This window comes from Lampris incognitus, chromosome 7 (assembly GCF_029633865.1).
Source record: "Lampris incognitus isolate fLamInc1 chromosome 7, fLamInc1.hap2, whole genome shotgun sequence".
NCBI lineage: Eukaryota > Metazoa > Chordata > Actinopteri > Lampriformes > Lampridae > Lampris > Lampris incognitus.
This window is the reverse complement of record NC_079217.1, coordinates 58,424,084-58,431,785: the sequence shown is the minus strand read 5'-3', so window position 1 is coordinate 58,431,785 and position 7,702 is coordinate 58,424,084.

Below are 7,702 nucleotides of genomic sequence, written 5' to 3'. Positions count from 1 at the left end.
CACACCCACACACACACACTGGTAGTTCCGTTGGGCAGTGGAGAGGAGAGGGGATTTCAAAGGGAGAGGTGCAGTACAGAATACTGATGCCACGATCCGTCACCCTCTCACACACACCAAGTAACATGCACACACGCACGCACGCACACACACACACACACACACACGCACACACACACATATCACGTTTTGTCCTCTTGAGAATGCTAAGTGGCTCCTTTACCGCCTCTCCAATCTCCTGACTCCCAGCACCTCCACCGGCAGTGTGTGTGTGTGTGTGTGTGTGTGTGTGTGTGTGTGAGTGTGTGTGTGTATGTAAGTAAAATGTTTGGTGCTACTGGGGCAAACCAAACACACACTCCTTTAGCCTGATTTCAGTGACTCAGAAAGTTGAATCAGTTCATCTGGACACAACGTTTATCGAGAGACACGTTTCATCATTCATGTAAGTGACCTCTGCAGTCTCAACTTGACTGCAGGTGCCCACACACTTATAAACGACACAGTGGCATAACGACCCAAACCAACGACCGGTTTCATATGCAAACTGCCGGGACCATTAACTAGTGTTACCATGGCCATGTGTACTATTCACTGAGGATTGGGGAATGGTTGCAATCACAGTATTGTAAGATGATGACAGATGTACTCTTAACCCCCCCCCCCTCGGTTCAGGGATGGTCGTTCCCTCTTCACATAAATGACCTCTTTGACTCCCCATTCAAACCAGCGTTCCTCCCTATCAAGGATGTGCACATCCTCATCCTTAAAAGAGTGGCCACTAGCCTGTACATGGGTGTAGAGTCTACACCCATATACCATCTACATGTCAGCTAAAACATCAGACCAGGACTCCACAGTCTACACTGTAGACTATGGAGTCCTGCCCTGACATGTTAGCTCTCCTGTGTTGTGTCATCCTATTGGCTAGTGTCTTGTTTGGTTTCCCCACTGGTTACAATGTTACCACTTCATTTAGCAGACACTTTTATTCAAGGCGACGTACATCTGAGAGTTAATACAACACAAGCAATGATCTAGTCAGGAGACAACAACGCAAGAAAGGGCCAAAAAAAAACTAGGATCAAGTCCAATAGGACATAGGCGTTAACAGGTAGTGCACAAAGGCAATGCATAGGGTGCATAGAAGCATTTGTTGTTGTTGTTTTCTTGTATTTTTATCAATACCATCAGGTGTTCATGAAAAAGTTGGGTCTTTAGCTTCTTCTTAAAGAGGAAGACGGACTGGTGGATCAAATGGAGTTTGGTAACTCGTTCCGATGCGGGCAGCAACTGGGAGCCAGTGGAGGGATATGAACAGTGGAGTGACATGTGCTGTTTTGGGTTGGTTGCAGACCAGATGCACCGCCGCATTCTTGATCATATGCAGAGGTTTGAAAGTGCATGCAGGGCGACCTGCCAATAAGGAGTTGTAGTAGTTAATGCGTGATATTACAAGAGCCTGTACCAGGAGTTGCGCTGAATGCTCAGACAGGTAGGGTCTAATTTCCCTGATGTTGTACAGGGCAAATCGGCATGACATAGCAATCGAGGCCACGTGAAACTTAAAGATTAGTTGGTCATCAATCATGACACCCAGTTTTCAGGCAGACTTTGTGGGCATGAGTTGGGTTGATCCAAGCTGGATATCCATCTGTTGTTATATAGATGAACTGGCTGGGATGACAAGGCACTCAGTCTTAGATAGGTGAAGGCAGGTTAAGCAGAAGGTGGCGCCCTTTCATCCATGCAGAGATATCAGTAAGGCATGATGATATCTGTGCCAAGACTGTGAGGTCATCTGGTGAGAGGAAGAGCTGGGTATCGTCAGCATAGAAATGGTATGATAAACCAAGGGAGTTGATGACTGTTGGTATATTGTATATTGAGAAGTGAAGGGGACCTAGCACTGACCCTTGAGGCACCCCTGTAATTAAGCTGTGTGGTTTGGACACTTCTCGCCTCCAAGATACTCTAAAAGCACTCCCTGAGAGGCAGGACATGAACCAGCGGAAGGCAGATCCCGAGATACCAAGCTCAGTGAGTGTGGAGAGGAGGATTTGGTGGTTAACCATGTCAAATGCAGCTGTCAGATCTAGCAGCAATAGAGCTGAGGACTGACCAGCAGCTCTAGCCAAATACAGTGATTCCATTACCGACAGCAGTGCAGTCTCGGTAGAGTGACCCCCACTTAAAGCCAGACTGATTCAGATCATACATATTGTTCTCAGAAAGGAATTCTGAAACTTCATTAAAGATTAAAGGCCGTGCAATCAAGTAGTTTTAATAGAAAGGGTAGGAGTGAAACTGGTCTGTAGTTTTCAACCTGACCTGGGTAAAGTGTAGGTTTTTTGAGCAGCGGGATGACCCGAGCTGGCTTAATTGCAGTGGGGAACACATCCATAATAAGCAAGGAGTTGATGATGTGTGTGACTGCGGGGTTAAGTGCGAGAGAAATGGTCTGTAGAAAATTGGATGTAGTGGGTCCAGCGGACAGGTAGTAGGACGAGAGTCCAGCAGAAGCTTGTAGACTTTCTCCTCGGTCAGGGGGGAGAATAAGGTGAGTGAAGCACTGTTAGCTGGCAGCAGCAGACAGAGTTGGTCAGGCTCAGAGAACTGGTTACTGATTGCAGAAACCTTAACAGTAAATTATGAGATGAACATGTCTGGAGTGAGCAGAGTGGAGTTCGGAGGAGGAGGCAGATAGAGGATTGAGTTAAAAGTAGAAAACATTTTTCGAGCATCAGTGGCGCCGCAGATCTTCTTCTGATAGAGAGTAAGTGGTCTTAGCAGTTTTTAAGCTTGAGGAGAATGATGCTAGGGCACACTGATAGTCATTGAGGTCAGTGGACTCTCTGATTTTACGCCATTTTCTCTCTGCCACTCTGAGCCCTGCTCTTTCCTCTCTGATGACCTCATTGAGCCATGGACTGGGCGGGGGGCGTTACGAGTAGGTTTGGATGCTAGAGGGGAGATATTGTTAATAGAGGAGGCTAGTAAGCGAGACTAGCCTCGTTGACAGGGAGTGAAGAGAATTCATTATGAGGAGGTATGGAAGCCAAGACCTCGTTGGAAAGCTGGATTGGTGTAAGGGACTGGGTGTTTCGGCGGAAGGAGACCATTTGTGGAGGAATGTGAGGATGTTCCAGTAAGGAGGCTGTGAATTGAAGTGGTCTGAAAGATGTAGGCGGGTGACAGTCAGATTGGCCGTGGAGCAGTTCCGAGTCAATACCAGATCAAGAGTATTGCCAGCTTTGCGTGTGGGAGGGGTGGGGACCTGTTTGAGGTCAAATGAGGACAGTAGAGACAGGAAGGCAGTCGCTTGGGTTTTGTCAGTATGGATATTCATGTCTGCCATAACAATATGCAGTGTGTCATCATCAGGAATGGCTGAGAATAACATGTCTAGTTTGACTTCAAAGTTCCCCAGTTGACACCCTAGTAGGCAGTATATAGTAATAATAATAAGGCGACTCTCTTTCTCCTCTCCTCTTGCATAGCTCTTACTCCACTATCCTTCCTCCTGAACAACACCAGCTATGGTTATACTACAGGTTCACACACTATTAACCATCTAGTCTACATGGATGACCTGAAAACCTTTACCAAGAATGACCAAGAACAAACTGGCCTTTTGACCAGCGTAAAAGGCTTCAGTGACGATATCAAAATGGAGTTCGGACTAGACAAATGTGCCAAAGCTATATTCAAAAAAGGAAAACTTACCACCACCGAAAACAACCAAATTGACATAGACACCACCATCCAAGACCTAGAACAAGAAGGCACATACAAATACCTGGGAGTGAATGAAGGGGATGGGATACAACATGCCAAAATGAAAGAAAAGATCAGAAAGGAGTACTACCGAAGAATACAAATGGTAACGAAATCCGAACTCAATGCATCCAACCGAATGGAAGCCATCAATACCCTGGCTACACCAGTCGTAACTTACAGCTTCAACATTGTCGACTGGAAACTAGAAGAGATCAGGAAACTAGATAGAAAAACAAGAAAAATACTCACCTTAGAGAAGATGCACCACCCAAAATCAGATGTGGATAGATTGTAACGAGGGTGGCAGGGGTCTAATGCAACTGGAAACTGCCTACAAAACAACAACAATAGGCCTAGATACTTACCTTAACACCAAAAATGACACCCTTCTCATGATTGCTAGAGAGCATGAAAAAAACAAAACAAAAGTACTCCGTAGCTAACCAAGCCACAAGGTTCAGAAGAGAGCTCAACCTCCCTGAAACACCGCAACCTGAAAATGAAGTTCCAACCATCCACGCCCGAAAAGTCACACAAAAAGCAAAGTGTCACGCCCAAGAACAAATGAAACAAAAATGGGAAGGGAAACAAATGCACGGGCGATACCCAAAAAGAGTGGGCGAGAAAGATGTAGACCAACATATGACCAACCAATGGCTCAAAACAGCTGGACTGAAATCCGAAAACAGAGGGCTTTATCATCGCTGCCAAGACTAGGCCATCAAGACCAATTACTACCAGAGCAAAATTATCAAAGATGGCACAGACCCAGCGTGCAGGATACGTGGTCAATTCCAGGAAACCATTGACCTTATCGTGGCAGGGTGCCGTGAGCTGGCCAAAACTGAATACCTACAAAGACACAACAAGGCCTCCACATACCTGCACTGGAACATCTGCAAAGAATTCAACATCAACACAAAATAAAAATTATAAGTAACAGAAAAAGATGACATCACAATCTTATGGGACATGCCAGTACAGACAGATCGTGAGATGAAGACCAACAGACCAGACATCATCATCAAGGAAAAAAAAGGAAAAAAGCTGCCTACTCATCGACATGTCCATCCCGACTGAAAGGAACACCGCAGTAAAAGTAACTGAAAAACTGTCGAAATATAAAGACCTTGAAATCGAGATTGAACGAATGCGGGGAACGAAAACCACAACAATACCGGTAGTGATAGGAGCCCTGGGACTTGTAAAAAAAGGGGGATGGAGAAATACACCCAACGGATCCCGGGTAACATCAGAATACAAGAACTACAGAAGATCGCACTGCTTGGAACATCTCACATCCTAAGAAAGGCACTACTCATCAAATAGACTTCTACCTCATTCTAACCCTAGGCCCAAGGAATGGGCCCGGTTATTATCTTGTATTATGGCATGAAGTTAAAGGAAATTTGTATAATAATAAATCAAACTTATATAGCGCTTTTCTAAATGACAACGACAAATAGCTTAATAGGAGCAGTAACTATTACTGCATGGTAGTCAAAGGAGAAGTTGTTGCTTCGCGGAGAAAGCTTAGTGAATTTCCTGTCTTTGGAAATGAGGACACCCGTACCACCCGCACACCCAACAGAACGGGGTGTGTGTGAGAGAGCAGAGTCAACAGGGAGGGCGGCCAGTGTGGCAGTGTTTTCTGGACGTATCCAGGTTTCGGTCAGGGTTAGTACCTCAATGTCTGACAGATGAGCAAGTGCTTGGATACATTCTGTTTTATTTATAGCCGATTGGCAATTCCATAAGCCAAAAGTAAAGGCGGACTGAGTAGAGGAGGCTTTCCTGAGTGAATAGAGGTTCTCAGGGTTGCATTGTCTGCGAGAGATGCAATTTTTTTCGATAACCCTGAATGACAGGAATATCTTTGTAGCACATAGTGGGTGAGGCAGGCAACAAGAGACTACTACTACTACAACTACTACTACTTTTGGGTGCTCCCGTTACGGGTCGCCAGAGCGGATCATCAACAAGAGAAATTAGTAGAAAAGGTAACTATGAGTCAGTGTCCTTGCTCGGTGGACTCGCACAGATAGACTTGCAGGTCTTTACCCAATTCGGTCTTAACACAATGAGGGCTGACAAACAAGGGCTAATGCTTCCACTGTTGCTACAGCACAGCTGTGTGATTTAATAGCAGGGAGTACCACAGCTGAACCCCCCCCCCGTCTGATTTTCACAACAAAAGAAGCAATAGAGGGCGCGACCCGCGTCTGCCCAGCTATTGAAGCTCAAAGATGGAAACTAGCAAGTGCTCAACCGAACAAAGCCTGATAATGGCCTAAATGTGAATCAAAATTCAAAACAGGTTTCAAATCACTTACAACCAACTGCAATCTCCTATGTTGAAGATCAGAGCTTGTTCAGCAATGGTTTCTTATGATATTAAGTCTCTTTTCACGTGTGTTCCTCTTGATGAAGCAGTAGAGGTAGTTCATATGAAATTACAAAATGGCCCCACCCTTAGCAATAGGACCACCATTAACATTAACCAAGTGTGTCTGCTACTGAAGCCATGTCTTCAGTCCACGTAATCCACATACAGGGGGCAGTAGTATAGGCAGAAACATGGGTGTGCTATGGTTTCCCCAGTTTCACCTGTAGTGGCCAACTTGTATATGGAGGAAGTGGAAAAGAGAGCTCTGATGTCCTAACCAGAGACATCCCCTAGCCATTGATTCAGATTTGTGGACAACACCTGGGTTAAAATTAAATCTCAGGATGTAGCACATTTCACCGACCACATTAACTGTGTAGAAAACCACATCAGGTTCACCAGGGAAGATGTGAAAAATGACCGGTTAGACTGTGAAATTTCAACTGGTGGCAGGGGCATTTGATTGTTGATGTTTACCATAAACCAACACATACTGATCAGTACTTCAGGTTTGACTCTCATCATCGTTGAAATAATTGAATTTATTACATGGCGGCGTGGTGGCACAGTGGTTATTGCGGTTGCCTCACAGCAAGAAGGTCCTGGCTTCAAGCCCCAGGGTAGTCCAACCTTGGGGGTCGTCCCGGGTCGTCCTCTGTGTGGAGTTTGGATGTTCTTCCCGTGTCTGCGTGGGTTTCCTCCGGGTGCTCCGGTTTCCTCCCACAGTCCAAAGACATGTAGGTCAGGTGAATCGGATGTACGAAATTGTCCCTGGTGGCCTGTCCAGGGTGTCTCTCTGCCTGCCGCCCAGTGACCGCTGGGATAGGCCCCAGCATTCCAACCACCCAAATTCGGATAAGCGGCTTGAATGATGGATGGATGGATTTTATTTCAGTCGATAATATTGTTCATTTTCAAAAGGCTCAACAAAAGCATGGAAAGCAACCCCATGTTCCACAAAACTCCATTTGGTGCCATTTGCTCTCTCCCGGAAGGACTGACTGACTGAGTTCATTTGATAGTTATTAAAAGGGGGAAAAAAAACAAAAACGAAACAAAACAGGAGGCACTGGACATCGCCACATTTCTACACTGCTGACATGCAGGAGACATGAACACATCGCCCAATAAGAAACCAGACAGAAAAAGCACCTGCCCCTTGTCTCTCCACTCGCCTGTTCTGACTGATTCATGGGGTAACGCCCCGCCTGTTACTGGTCATTACACTGACTGTTACTGTAACATCCCTGTCTGAGCTGGCACCTGGCTCCTCTCCTGCCACTCCCCCCGAGCAACGTAACTGTGTGTGTGTGTGTCTGTGTGTGTGTGTGTGTACATACGCACAGGGTGTTGTGATGCGTCTAGTGCAGCAGCATGTAGTTGGAGGGAAGATGCATGTGTTCTTCCAACCCGCTTGTGTCCTTCCTGCCCTTAGCTTGATGCCGCTGGCTAGCCTTTGTGGCGAATAGGGAAGCATGCTAGCGTGTAAGCCTTCCCTGGCCAGTACATAGTCTCTCCTTCACCAAGACTCCTGCC